Below are 14255 nucleotides of genomic sequence, written 5' to 3'. Positions count from 1 at the left end.
AAGGAGGTGCCTTGTACACCTCCATCCAGCAGGGGGCGGCAACTTGAATAAAATACAGTGGTACCTCGGGTTACATACACTTCAGGTTACATACGCTTCAGGTTACAGACTCCGCTAACCCAGAAATAATACATCGGGTTAAGAACTTTGCTTCAGGATGAGAACAGAAATCGTGCTCTGGTGGCGCGGCAGCTGCAGGAGGCCCCATTAGCTAAAGTGGTGCTTCAGGTTAAGAACAGTTTCAGGTTAAGAACGGACACCTGGAACGAATTAAGTACTTAACCCGAGGTACCACTGTATGGGGGGGCAGGGAAGCCCCACCCTGCATAATGGATCACAAGACACAGAACACACAGAGACCAATTGAATGGCAATGCCCATCAACCTCTATTGTGGGGGCAAAGGGACCTCAGCCCCTAGGCGTTGGCTCCTATAGCTCCGCTTTCCTTTAGACCATGTCAGCGAGGCCGAGGGGGAGCAGGTCTTGCCATCCGGGCATCCCAGGACTTCCCTACACTCTGCCCAGGCTTGCACCCCAGGGAGGTCACTTTGGTGTTGGAGTTGGAATCCAACAACATCTGGAGGGGCTTGCCCCCGATGTCCACAAAAACACTTGAAAACATCCACACACAGCCATCCCCATTATGCTAAGCTTTCCTAGTTCTAACTGGGTATAAATGACTAATATATTACATTGCCACAAGAAAGATGCTGACAGCAGGAAGCTGAAAATGCTGCTAGACGGGCAGAAGCAACGGCTAAGATTAGAGGTGCCAAGTTTACGAAAGACAGAAGGGAAGTTGGGATAATTTGTGGCAGACCTTTTCCCCTTGCCTCCAGATGAATCACATCTCCTCACCTTATGGAATATTGCAGTCTGAACGCTGAGCAAAAGTGTGGTGCCCTCACAGGAAGAGGTCTAGTTTGATTGAAAAGTTTCGGGTGCAAAGACATCACATTTGCCCAGCACTGAAACGGCAATATTTGGTACCTTGGGAAAGGGATACAATTCCCCCCCCCCCCCTCAGCTTCTGCATACCAAGCACTCAACACACCACCCAGCAGCCATTAGACCTCTGGTTGATGGACAAGGCTGGCATCATTGAGCATCTGTTGAGGCCTAGACCCCAATAGGGCTCCCATATGATGCTACTCATCCTTCCTACTGTTGTTGCCTGTTCACCTGCCCTCTCAAGGCTGCATTGGCGAGCAAGGAGAGGAGCGATAACTTCTATACGTCTCATCTTCCTCCTCTCAGAGAGGCACAGATTGGGCCCAGGGGGAAGAAGTGAACATATCAGCAGTGGCAAAAGTGGAATAGGAACCGGTGGCCCATCTGGTCCAGCTTCCTGTTCTCACAGTGGCCAACAAGCAGAACCTGAGGACAACAATACAATGGTACCTTGGATTACATACGCTTCATATTACATACACTTCAGGTTACAGTCTCCGCTAACCCAGAAATAGTGCTTCAGGTTAAAAACCTTGCTTCAGGATGAGAACAGAAATTGTGCTCCGGCGGCAGCAGCAGGAGGCCCCATTAGCTAAAGTGGTGCTTCAGGTTAAGAACAGTTTCAAGTTAAGTACAGACCTCCGGAACGAATTAAGTACTTAACCCGAGGTACCTCTGTACTCTGCGGTTTCTAGCAACTGGTATTCAGAAGCAATACTGCCTCCTATTCCCCCATGAATTTGTCTAATCCTCTTTCAAAGCCATCTAGGCCGGCGGTGACCACTGCCTCCTGAGGGAGTGAGTTCCATAGTTTCTCGTTCTACTTGTGAGCTTCCCACAGGCATCTGGTTGGGCACTGAGAGAACAGGATACTGGCCTGATCCAGCAGAGCTCTTTTTATGTTCTTCACCTCAGCCTCGGTCTCCCTGCCACCCATCCCTCCCCTCCCCAACAGCTCCGCTTCAGCATGCACTTGTGAATGCCCCTTCCCCCCAAGATTCATGTCCACTTGCGAACGCAAAAAGGGCTCTTGCCTGTTGGTGGCAGAGAGGGAGGGAGAAGCACATTCGGAAAGCACAACTTCAACCTTACGAACGCAGAATATTAGGGCACATTTAACGGAGGCCTTGGAACCTGCATTTCATATTTGTGGTGCTTGGCGTTTCCATAGTAACAAGAAGCTTCAGGCTTTAATTACAGCAGCGACTTTTTAGAGTGCTAACTCCTTTCTTTCTCCCTCTCTCTTTCTGTTTCTCTCAAGGACACCTCTTGTATGTTGTCTTACGAAAAGCTAATATTAGGTTCTAGAATAAATTATACAGAGAGCTCTGCGTACTCTGCAGAGAAGGACGGGAATCAAAACTGCCCCCACCCCTTCCGCCCCAGTAAGCTAAATTCTGCAAGCTACGTAAGTCACCGAGTTCCAAGAAATGTGCATTTAATACTTAATTTTGTTTGTGGCCATTGTGAGGTAGGGCAAGGATATTTGTGGGACGATGGAGCCCTACCCCCCACCCCCACCTTCACCACTGGCAATCCTACCCAGCCTCCTTGATGTCTTTGTGATATCACAGCAAGCATCAGCCCCATGTCCTTTCAAGCAGATACAGCAACAAATAAGGATTTAAAGCCGTTTGGGTGAAATAAAATAAAACTAAGCTGCTCAGGCTGCTGAGTGCTGATAAGGAAATGCCCCTTAACTTCCCTTGATTTAGACTTGCAAGCACTAAAAACAAAACACAACTGAGCCTTCAAGAACTTGCAAAAGGAAAAGCTGCAAAAAAGCAAGGATCGGGTCATCCGCCCCCATTCCCATCAACTCCTGTGCCCAATGCCATCCCTTCCCTGGCAGCGCGGCAGGGATAGCAAGGTCATTTCTTCTCTCTCCCGAGGTCTCGGACTCCCCTCTGATGCCTAGAGCCCTACAGCAGCAGCATTCCAGCCTCAAGGACCCATGGGAAATGCTGTTTCCCAGGGCTCCTGAGGCCCCAATATGTAACTGCCCCACCATCAAGTAAGTTTGGAAGAAAAGAGGACAGCAATATCAGGAGGCAGATTTTATTGGCATCAGCAGAAGTGATGGTCAAACTTTGGTACACAGCAAACCAAGCCCTGTCCCAAATATGGAAGGGTCTGGGATTGCCTTGTATTGGGGGTGAAGCATCTCAAACTGCAGGAGTTTGCATTTTGAATACCCCAAAATTCACCCTCATCACCAGTGCTGAGTTCTGTGCCTGATGCTAAATCTGGTCTCTTGGGAACATCTTGGGATCATCTTCTAATAACTAATGCACTAAAAATTCTGGCAGTTTTTACAATCTGCAAAACCAGAGAATATACTTGTGCATGCACTGTATAGCCATTATTATAAGCAAGGGAGGGAGGGAGCTGCAATCCTATAGCCACTTACCTGGGACCGAGTCCCACTGAACTGCCGTATTTTTCACTCTATAAGACGCACCCGACCATAAGACGCACCTAGTTTTTAGGGGAGGAAAACAAGAAACAAGAGGGAGGAGCGCTCCCTCTTCGCTCAGGAGGCTTTGCAGGGCTATCCCTGAAGCCAGGAGAGCAAGCGGGATTGGTGCGCACTGATCCTGCTTGTTCCCATGGCTTCAGCGAAAGCAAGCCTCCTGGCTTTCCCCCGACCTCCTGCAAGAGCCGTGCACTCTTTAAAGGGAGCGCTGCGCTTGGGGGCTTTTCAGAGCCACACACTCTGTCCCTTCCCCCACCTCCCGCAAAAGCCAGGGATAGCTGCGCAAAGCCTCCGCAGGATAGCAGGATGAAGGCTCCCCGCTGCCCTGTGGAGGATTCACGCGGCTAAGCCAGAAGCTAGAACAGCTAGAAGGAGCGCTGCGCAGCGCTCCCTCTAGCTGTTCTGGCTTCTGGGGTAGCCCGCAAAGCCTGCATTCGCTCCATAAGACGCACACACATTTCCCCTTACATTTTAAGAGTGGAAAAGTGTGTCTTGTAGAGTGAAAAATATGTCTACTTGTGGGTAGACATGCATAGGATTGCATTGAAAGTTACTGAAACACAGATGTAAAGGAAATGCACCATAATCCACAGTAAATATGTAACAGTGAACCCTGGGGGCGGGGGAATGAGGCTTTGTATCATTAACATAAAGACACCAAAAGAAATTCAGTAATCACAGTTCATTCATCACAACTGCATATTGATCAATCAAATTATAACAAAAAGGAAAAGTACATACCCTATTTCACACACGCTCACCAATTCCATCTAAGAAATTCCTGTACGACTTAGTTATGAAGTAATTTCTGATATACAATCAAGTAACTCAAACCAGCTAGACAAGATCTTCTCTTGACAAGAAAAGACCAAAACCTTTTTTTAGCCGAGAATATATAGAAGGGTAGAGTTTTATGCTTGCAGCCATGCAATTAAGAAAGGGAATAATTAACAAGACCTCCCCCCGCCCTCACTGGTCAGGTGAGTTTGGGGAGGGAGGAGGGTGAAAAATCTGTTTGCACAGGAATTTCAATCTGTCCAACAACTCTTAATACTGTACAGTGGTGCCCCGCAAGACGAATGCCTCGCAAGACGAAAAACCCGCTAGACGAAAGGGTTTTCCGTTTTTTGAGGCGCTTCGCAAGACGAATTTCCCTATGGGCTTGCTTCGCAAGAAGAAAGCCCATAGGGAAATCTCCGGGGACCTCTTTTAAATGCTGGTGGTGGGGAGCAAAGCCTTTGCCCCCCCCCGGCCTTCAGAAGAGGTCCAGGAAGGCCGGCGGGGGCCGAAAGGCTTTGCTCCCCACCGCCAGCATTTTAAAAGCGGTCCGGGATAGCAGGGAAGCGCTTCCCGCTATCCCGGACGGCTTTTGAAGGCAGGCGGCGGGGGGGAGCAAAGACTTTCGCCCCCCACCGGCCTTCAGAAGAGGTCCAGGACCTCTTCTGAAGGCCGGCGGGGGCAAAAGTCTTTGCTCCCCCCTGCCTGCCTTCCCGGGAGAGCGGAGAAACGTAGCGCTTTCTCCACTTTCCCGGACGGCTTTTGAAGGCAGGCGGGCGGGAGCAAAGACTTTTGCCCCCCACCGGCCTTCAGAAGAGGTCCTGGACCTCTTCTGAACGCCGGCGGGGGGCAAAAGTCTTTGCTCCCCCCTGCCTGCCTTCGCGGGAGAGCGGAGAAACGCAGCGCTTTCTCCGCTTTCCCGGACGGCAGCGCTGCCGCCCGCCAGCATTTTAAAAAACCCTGGGACAGCGGAGAAGTCCTCTGCTGTCCCGGGGTTTTTTAAAATGTTGGGGGTGGGAAGAAAAGCCCTTGTCCCCCCCCCCAGCCTTCAGAAGAGGTCGGGAGACAGACTGTCCCCGGACCTGGACTGAAGGCGGTTTCCTTAGGAACGCATTGATTGATTTTCAATGCATTCCTATGGGAAACCGTGCTTCGCAAGACGAAAAACTCGCAAGACGAAAAAACTTGCGGAACGAATTAATTTCGTCTTGCGAGGCACCACTGTATATGGGATGCTCTTTCAGATTAGAAAGTCTAATGCATTCCGTCAAACCCTTTCCTTTTTGACAAGTGCGTGTGCTTCCAAAGATCAGAACAGAGAAAGCTGCAAGATTTTAAAAATGATTATTGAAATGACAATAGTCCTTTTGTACTGTTAACGTTGAACCTTTTAAAGCAGAAAAAAGTATTTTACCAAAGGTTGCAGTTCCATTTACTCATACATTTACACAACTGCATCTTTTATTTGAGACATTTTCTTTTTACCTTGCCTTTCCAAAAGCTCAAGCTGGTTTACAATTCAAGCTCTTGCTTTGCAGCTAATCTGAAAAAAACGAGGAAGCAGAGAGTGTAATGCCCTTTGATCTTGTGCATCATCAGAAAAGCACTTGTCTCTCAAAGGAGACTGGAAAATTTCTCAATCCAAAGTTCCATATCCCTTAAAAATAAATAAATGAATTAGTCACAGTAATCTAAATGAGAGCATTCCACTAGCAAAGCATTAGGTACCAAGTTATTCCATGGCATATATAACTTGTTGGCAGGGTCACAGCAATGGGTGATAGTTCCAACTCCACCCACCGGCCCCAAGAGATCTTTCAGGACTCTCTGTCTCTTTGGTCCAGATGGAGCAAGACAGGATAGCTCCATTTCTAAAATCACCTATTGCCAGGATTCCCATGTCTGTACATTAATATTTTTCAAGGATAACAAACAGGAAACTGGATTCTCTTGCTCTAAGTCTTGATCCTGCCAACATTCTCAACTGATACAACATCCTTATTCTCCAATTCAAGCACAGCAAAATGGCTGTAACAATAGATCACTGGAATGCTTCTGTAATTGGTTCTACGGATGCAATTCATTTGAAAAACGTTGCATCTGAAGTGGTCACTTATTTGCCAAGGAGGACCTGAACTTAAGATGCTGGTATTCTGGCCAGGCTGGGACTGATGGGAATTACAGTCCAACACACCTGGAGAGCACCAGGCTGGGGAAGGGCTGCTCTAGAACGTTTACACTGGAAGACCCCCAAATTCTGTATGAGAGGTATGAAAAGCAGCCCCAGAGGCACAGTTAGTTCACAAGCTCCTTTCTGGTAAGGTGAAAATGGAATAAGATTAAGGGTGGATGGGTAGAATTGTCCGTGTGATCTAAAAGAAGCAGGTGCAATTTGTTTTGCCTGCTTTCTTTCAGCAAAAAGCAAAGATCAGCCAGCATAGAAAGAACAGATAGTAAACTCTGCAAACAGCTCAAGCTCCTGACTGATGGCTGTGGGCTGTTGGCTACTCTGAATCTGGAGAACCCTCTCCACTAAGGATTGCCAGGAGTGAAATGTGCAACCTACAGATCATGTAACTTGCAGCCCAAGTCAGCATGGTTCAATGGGCAGCTAATGAGCTAGATCCACTCCGTAGAACATTTTGATCTGGCCCCACTAAGGTACAAGTAATGGAGGCAGAGAAAGCTGACCTCTCCCAGTTCAAGTGCCACATTCTCACATACAAAGGAGGTGCTCTACCACTGAACTACAACCCTTTCCATCTGAGATAAGGCCTCCTCCAGCCATTTACCCCTTCAGATACATGTTTAAGACTTTATTTACCGGCTGAAAATTTCAATATATGCTTATCTGTGGGCTTGGGGGTCATCTGCTCATCATCTTCTGGTATTGAACTGTTACTTTAACTGTGCTATTTCTGGTGTCTCTTTAATACTTGTTTATTTTGTCTTATGTGCACCAGTCTGATAATTTATCAGTCTTAGTGGTTTATAAATATTTGAAAAATACAAAATAAAACTCAGCTGTGCTTACTTATGAGTAGACATGTGCAGGCTTGCACTGTTAATCGTTACAAAACAGAACAGGAAATGGGGTAGGGACACAGAAAGTTAACAGTGAATTCTGGCACCCTGAAAAAATTAATTAAGACGTCTTACTGGAATAAAGATAATCTTAGGCCAAAGCCCCAAGCAATAGCAAAACTGAGCAATACATTTATGCTAAGGAAAAAGGAATGGAGTGCAAAAGGAATATGTGAACGAAGCCCACGTGACACTCAAGTGTTCTTTTAAATAGAAGCCGCGTTTGGAAAGATTAACAACTCTTTATGCAGCTTGCTACACTATCAATATTAGAGAAAGGATTTTAAACACAGCCTGCAGACAGGCGTCTCAAAGGCAAATGGCCCTTAGATGATTATGTAAACTCTTGTCTATATCCAAGGGAGAAAAAGAACATACAAATTACGATAATGCTGTATTTGTTCAAGTCAATAGCCGGGCATAATACACCCCTCTATTTTAATCTTCATAATTCTATAGCCATGAAAAGCATTAGAGCCTTCTAAGAAAGCATTTGTCAGATCAAACCGGGGTGCCCCTCCACTTTCCAGACCTATTTTCAAATGTATGTTATGCTTGTCTACTCTTAATAAACCATTCACAATTTCAGATCATTTCCCTTTTATGGACCTCCTCCGTGCAATCATAACTTTTTAATATCAGGAGCGTTGGAGAAAAGCATGGTAATCTGCAGTGATCATGTTTTTCATGAGAAGCTTGCCCCATGTTGCAAACAAGTGACCCATTGCAGAGAAGGAGGAAAGGCTCTCGTTTCAGTGGCTATTGCTTGTAGAGATGCACCTGTATTGTAGCTCAGCACATGCCCTGTATGCGGAAGGTCCTCTGTTCCCTCCAGGTAAGGCTGAGAAAGTGTCCTTTTGGAAACCCTACATAGCCGGTGCCAAGTCACTGTAGACCAGCCTTCTTCATTTGGCCGCCTCCAGAGCAGTGCTGGAAACACTCACCAGCCCGACTGAAGAGGTTCCTGGTGAGACCAGAGGGACATCACTATGCCTGACAACAACCCCTAACTATAGGATTATTTTGCCCCATCTTTTTGTGCCTGCCAAACAGCCGTGCCATGCTTATGCCAATATTTTATTCTTTTGTGAATTGTGCTGTTTTAAATGTGCATTTTATATTTGACTTTTTTTTGAAATGTTTTTTAAAAAATTGTTAACTTTGCTTGTGCTAAATATGTATTCTGTAGTTGACCTCCTTAGTAATGTTTTATTTTGAAATCTCTAAGATAATATTTTAGTTTCTGTTAATTATGTTGCTTTATCTGTATACTCTACATTTGACTTTCTTCAGATTGTTTTATTGATGTTTTATTGACGTTTTAATATACTGTAAACCACTTTGAGATTTTTCTTAAAAATATAAAGCGGAATAAAAATGAAATTAATAATAATAATAATAATAATAATAATAATAATAATAATAATATAAGCTAGGCACCAAATGGCACCGAAAGCCTGGGTTGCAGTTGCCACAGCAGAATGTCTATTTGCCAGGGGACTTGATGAACCTCGAGGTCCCGTCCAATGCTACAATTCTGTGATTCTATGATCTCAACTACATTGCTTGACTGTAAGCTTGCCCTTACAACAATTTGCTTGTTCCAGTATGCAAGAAAGAGAAACACACATAGTGGAAACAGAAATGGTACAGTTGTACCTTGGTTGTCGAACGGAATCCGTTCTGGAAGCCCATTTGACTTCGGAAAACGTTTGACAACCAAGGCATGGCTTCCAATTGGCTGCAGGAGTTGCCTGCACGCAATTGAAAGCCGCAGAAGCCACGTCGGACGTTCGGGTTTCAAAGAACGTTCACAAACCAGAACAGTCACTTCTGGGTTTGCAGCGTTCGGGAGCCAAAACATTCTAGTCGCAAGGCATTCAGAATCCAAGGTACGTCTGTATTAACTATGGGCTAAGGCAGAGGTTTTTAAACTATGGGCTGTGAGTTCCATTTGGGTGGCCTGCAGGACAGTCAAATACATCTGTACTCAGCCCTATGCTTACTCTCCTTGATGTGATGATGGAGGACTAAGGAATCTATGATTCGCGTAGCAGTGCAGAAGCACAAGACACACATCTTTTGCTGCGCATAAGTCAGCTGGCTCGCTGGAGATGTCAGTCACCAACCCAGTGCCCAAAAATCTCCACACAGTTGTAACTGGAGCCAAGGCAGTAGCAAAAGATGCCTGGCGGCCAGGGAATTTCAAACACTGCTCCAGAGGTTGTTGGACTAAAGCTCCCATCATCCTTGTTCACCAGCCATGCTGCCTGAGGCTGATGGGAGTTGTAGTCCAACACATCTAGAAGGCAGCAGGTTGGAGACCATTAATCTCACCTGGTATAAGACACATTCATATACTCTTCAGCATAGCTGTTAAAAGGTACAGGAGTCCTAGTTTCCTTTGCATATGGCCCCCCATCAGCAAATATCACTTGCAGCTCACAGAAGCACTCTTGGAAACAAAGTACTTCCATGCTTCAGTACACAGATTGCCAAAGTCTAGGAAAGGGTGAGTCAAGCAAGGCTGTACTATGGAAAATGCCATAGTACACAGTTTACCAGAATAGATGGCCAACTCACATTCTTGGTTTAATTTTTAATCTTGCATGACATCATGATACCAGATGCTGACACAACTTGCTTTCTGTTGATTACTTGGAACGGAAGTTGTGTTCCCCTGAAACCTGTTCCAAGACCAAATGGGAGTTCTGAACACCACTTTTAAAACATAAAAAGAGCTTGCTGCATCATGCTGTTGGGCTATCCAAGTCTAGCACCCTGATTTCGTTGGCAATGTATCTCATTTCTTAAAAACATGAGAATCACCACAAAACAATCATAATCAGAAGTCAATCTGAAATTCATAATCTGGGGGGGGGGGGGGACACACCACTTTTGTCTACATTTGCAATAGAATAAGTTGGGGATGAGACATGAGGACGGTTCCTATCAATTCAGACTTCAAAAGCAAAATGCCTTTTTGAATGCCTCCTAGATTTAATTCATACACACACCTCCCTAAAAGTGTAAAAGTAAAACGAAGGAAACAGAATGAGTGCTGGATATCTAGGGTGCTAGATATTTACTCACATGGTACAGCATTCAAAATGGGCACCATCTTACCTGCAAATAACTGGTATTTGATTCATTCATTCATTTATGCATATATCCCCCAACCCCTTCTTCCATCACGGAACCCAAGGCAGAGTACATGTGGTTCCCAGGGAGTTTGCCATCCCAGATCTAGCCAAGTGGTGGCCTCATATGCTCTCAGACCATCCCCTGAGACCACAGCTCATTCCACCTCCCCATTTTCTGCCAGGTATAGTCTGGCAGTGGCTGCAACCAAAGGTGGGTGGAGCCAGAATCACTGGTGGGTGAGACCACCCCTTTGTCTCTGTCTCTCTCTGGCACCTCTTTCTCTTTTATACTCTCTCATTTTTTCTTCTTCTCCAGTAGGCTGCTGCAGCAGGGATAGATCACTCTTGCCTAGGGATGGGTAAATCTGTTAATTTTCCAGTCTTAAATGCAGTTCTCCACATTTCCACATCAGTTTGTATTTTTTATAAACAAAATCCTCATGAGAATCCATCAGTGTTTTAATGTGAATTTACCCTAATTATACGGTTTTTTCTATGCAATTTTGCCTAATAGGAAAACTGCTTGGCAAAAATGTGTTGAATATAATGCATTTTTCTAGGTTGTTTTCACTAAAACATAAAAGCATATAGAGCACACTTTACCACAGGATATGCATTTTTCTATGCATAGTTTAGCTTTATTATTCTTAAATTTTAGAACTGCATTGCAAAATTCGGAGAAGCGCGAATTTCAAAAGATGGCTGGGTTTCGCTTTGCATTTTGTTGCAGGAAGTGAGAATTCAGCAAGCCCAACTTTAAATGCAAACCGAATAGGTTTTCTCCCCAATCCCTACTCTGGTCAGTGATCTGCCCGGATTGTTACATAGGACTCCCCATTTCCTTTCATATTGTCATCTCCCCAACATACCCCTCCTCTATTTCTCTCTGTCTCACATTCCCCCACCCACATGAAATTGCGCTAAGGGCCACATGAAACGAGGTTGAGGGCCGTAGAATGTCCACCCCTGCTTTTAAAACATTTTCTCTTTAAATCTGACAGTGTGTTATTTTAAGTAAAAACTTTCAAACAGAGCAGACACTAACATCACGCACATATGCAAACGAAAAGCTTTCTGCAGGGGGTGATTTAACAATAAGACTATTTAGAGAGATGTCTGCATTCATTACAGTCAAGAACTTTAATAGGTAACTGTAGAATGATTACTGAGTATGTATCCTAGGAGACTAGATGGAGCTCTCATACCTAAAAGGCACAACACTTTCCCCTGTTTCCAATACAAAAAGTACAGGCTCTATAAATAATAGAGTAAGCTTGACAAATAAAGTTAATCTCTTACTCTGGGACCCATTAAATATGTATTTCTGCTTGTCTGGCATTGCAAATTATACACATTCTGATCCCTGCTACAGCTCTCTCATTTCCCCTCCCTCCTTCCAAGCTAACTACAGAGAAGTTAGGACCCTCTGTTAGGGTTGAATTTAAAAGCAAAAGAGGAGAGGGTCAGTCTTAACAGCAGCATCGTGATGGCTGGGATTCTGGACTATTTAAAGTATAAGCCATGGGTAAGGAATCTCTAGCCCACAGGCCAAATTAGGGCCAGCACAGGTCTCAACCTTGCCTGCAAGGCCATTTCCACCAGGCCATGCCCCACCTGCCCCACACCTGAGTCACTGGGGGAGCTGGGGGAGAGGCTCTGGCAAACTGGTTAGGTCCAGTTCTGCACCCCTAAAAGGAGCCTTAACATTCAACCAAGATGTTCTGTGTTGAAACAGCAATTCTCTTAGGGCAAGGGTAGCCAATATGGGGGTCTTCCATCTTGTTCTGAATCACAGAATCATAGCGCTGGAACAGACCCCAAGGGTCCTCTAGCCCAACTCCCTGCAGTGCAGGAATCTCAGCTAAAGCATCCATGACAAATGGCTATCCAACCTCTATTTAAAAACCTCCAAGGAAGGAGACTCCACCACCTCTTGAGGGAGAGTGTTCCATTGTAAAACACAGGGGTCAGCAAACTTTTTCAGCAGGGGGCCGGTCCACTGTCCCTCAGACCTTGTCGGGGGCCGGACTATATTTGAGAAGGCGATTGGGCCGGATCCGGCCCCTGGGCCTTAGTTTGCCTACCCATGATCAAACAGCTCTTACCGTCAGAAAGTTTCCCCTGATATTTAGTTGGAATCTCCTTTCTTGTAACTTGAAGCCATTGGTTCAACTACAAAACACCCCTGTATGCTTGCTATGGCTGAAGACAGTTGCAGTATACAACAACTGGAGGGCTGTTATCCCTTTCTTAAGGTAATGGCTAGAATGGACTGCCAAACATAAAATGCAAAAGCCATATGAATACAAGCTACCTTTCAAACACAGTGCATTTTAACATAAAGTGAACCTCATTTCAGGCTACCAGGTCTACCCTCTTCAGTTCCAAAGACAGTTTGGAGGGGAGTGATCCCATGCATTCTTGCTTCTGGGAAGATTTCTCTAAAACACTTCCCCCCCCCCCTCACGTGAATGCAGTCTCTAAAACACCATTCCCACTTCCGAGATCATGAGGAGGAACGCCTGAGTAGGATTCCTTGCAAATCCTCCACAGGAAGGTAGGCTGATAGCTCAGAACAGCTGCCACAGAAGCTGCTAATGTCAAAGCAACCCTTAATATCGATTCCCCTTTCTCTCCTGTGCTCTCGCACTTTTGTATTGCAATTTAAGCAGCAGCAAAACATACCTGAGCAACGTGTAAAGCCATAGGGCGAGAGTCATTGTTCTTCCCAGTGGAGGAGATCACATGATAACACAGAAGTTCAAGAGAGGAAAGGCTGCCAGCGTGCTAGTATAAGCAAAATACACCAGTGGAATAATTAAAAGAGCGCCAGCCACAGCAACCTATTGCAGGCTCTAAGCACAGCGACCTATTGCAGGCTCTGCTTTAAACACTGCAAATTGGTTCTCGCACATAATGGCACATAAATGCAAGCTCAGCCTTGACAACCACTGCTCGGTACGTGCTGTAGTGGCACCTGTCATAGTTAAAAGGATCCACAGGGCGTTAGTATTCAAACTGCTTTCCCTGGAGGGCATATTAAATAAATCAAGACTTTAAAAACATGCTCCAGGCTAGGATTAGGCATATAAATGCTTCTCCAGGTGTAGCAAGGCAATGCCATCTTGCAATTCCAAATTTTAAGTACTTGTTGAGAGCATGTGCTTACTGCTTATAGTAGGGGGTGATTCCAAAACCACTATAGGCACCAGTGGTTTTGAAACGAACATAGACCACTAAGCCAAAATAACCTGGTTGTCTAGAATGCAAGGATGTGCATGGAGTGGAAATAGATGGCCCAATGCAATCAAGAGACAATTAACGGGATTCAAATTTCCCTTCCATGAGCATCTCCTGGCATGTGCTGTTAGAGCAGTCTTACAAACAAGTCCAGAAAAGTTAGTAGCCTGCAGGATTTATTTATTTTTTCCTTATTCAGTGTGCCTGACATTTATGTCATACATAAATCCTGAAGAGCTGGAGAGAGAGAAAGCAGTCAAATATTTTCCAACAGACAAAATCTTCATTGCGTAATTGTCTGCTGGAAATTTTTATTCAATGTGGGGACCAGGTAAGCAGCTATTCATCAGCTTGGCTCCATCCACACTAATCATTCGTATTGATTTTATACTGCTTTGGTTTTCGCCAAAGCATCCTGGGTACTGCAGTTTGCTAAAGGTGTTGGGAATTATTAGGAGACTCCTGTCCCCCTCACAGAACTATAATTCCCACAGCTCCCCTAGTAGAGAGATTATTAAACCAGTTTAAGTTTGTGGCCTGGCTGTGCCCTCTCCCCCACCCCAAAGACTGGAGAGATGTGCCA

The 14255-nt window shown here is 45.3% G+C and overlaps 1 protein-coding gene and 1 long non-coding RNA gene across 3 annotated transcripts in view; one reads left to right on the top strand and one right to left on the bottom strand.

Annotated features, from left to right (window-relative positions):
* Positions 1 to 14255, top strand: part of LOC310843965 — a 350168-nt gene that overhangs the window by 63628 nt on the left and 272285 nt on the right. The gene's annotated exons all lie outside the window — the stretch shown is intronic.
* LNX2 (ligand of numb-protein X 2) overlaps positions 1 to 14255 on the bottom strand; it is a 75535-nt gene that overhangs the window by 31118 nt on the left and 30162 nt on the right. Inside the window, exon 2 of one of the 2 annotated variants that reach the window (XM_083736683.1) lies at positions 5691 to 5862. The exons of the other annotated variant lie outside the window; for it this stretch is intronic. The gene's annotated coding sequence lies outside the window, so the exon portion shown is untranslated. The remainder of the gene's footprint in view (positions 1 to 5690; positions 5863 to 14255) is intronic. 2 annotated transcript variants of the gene reach the window in all.

Source organism: Podarcis gaigeae (genome assembly GCF_964106915.1).
Source record: "Podarcis gaigeae genome assembly, chromosome: 4".
Lineage (NCBI taxonomy): Eukaryota > Metazoa > Chordata > Lepidosauria > Squamata > Lacertidae > Podarcis > Podarcis gaigeae.
Note: the sequence above shows the minus strand (reverse complement) of the source record. Positions and strands in the feature narration are given on the sequence as shown.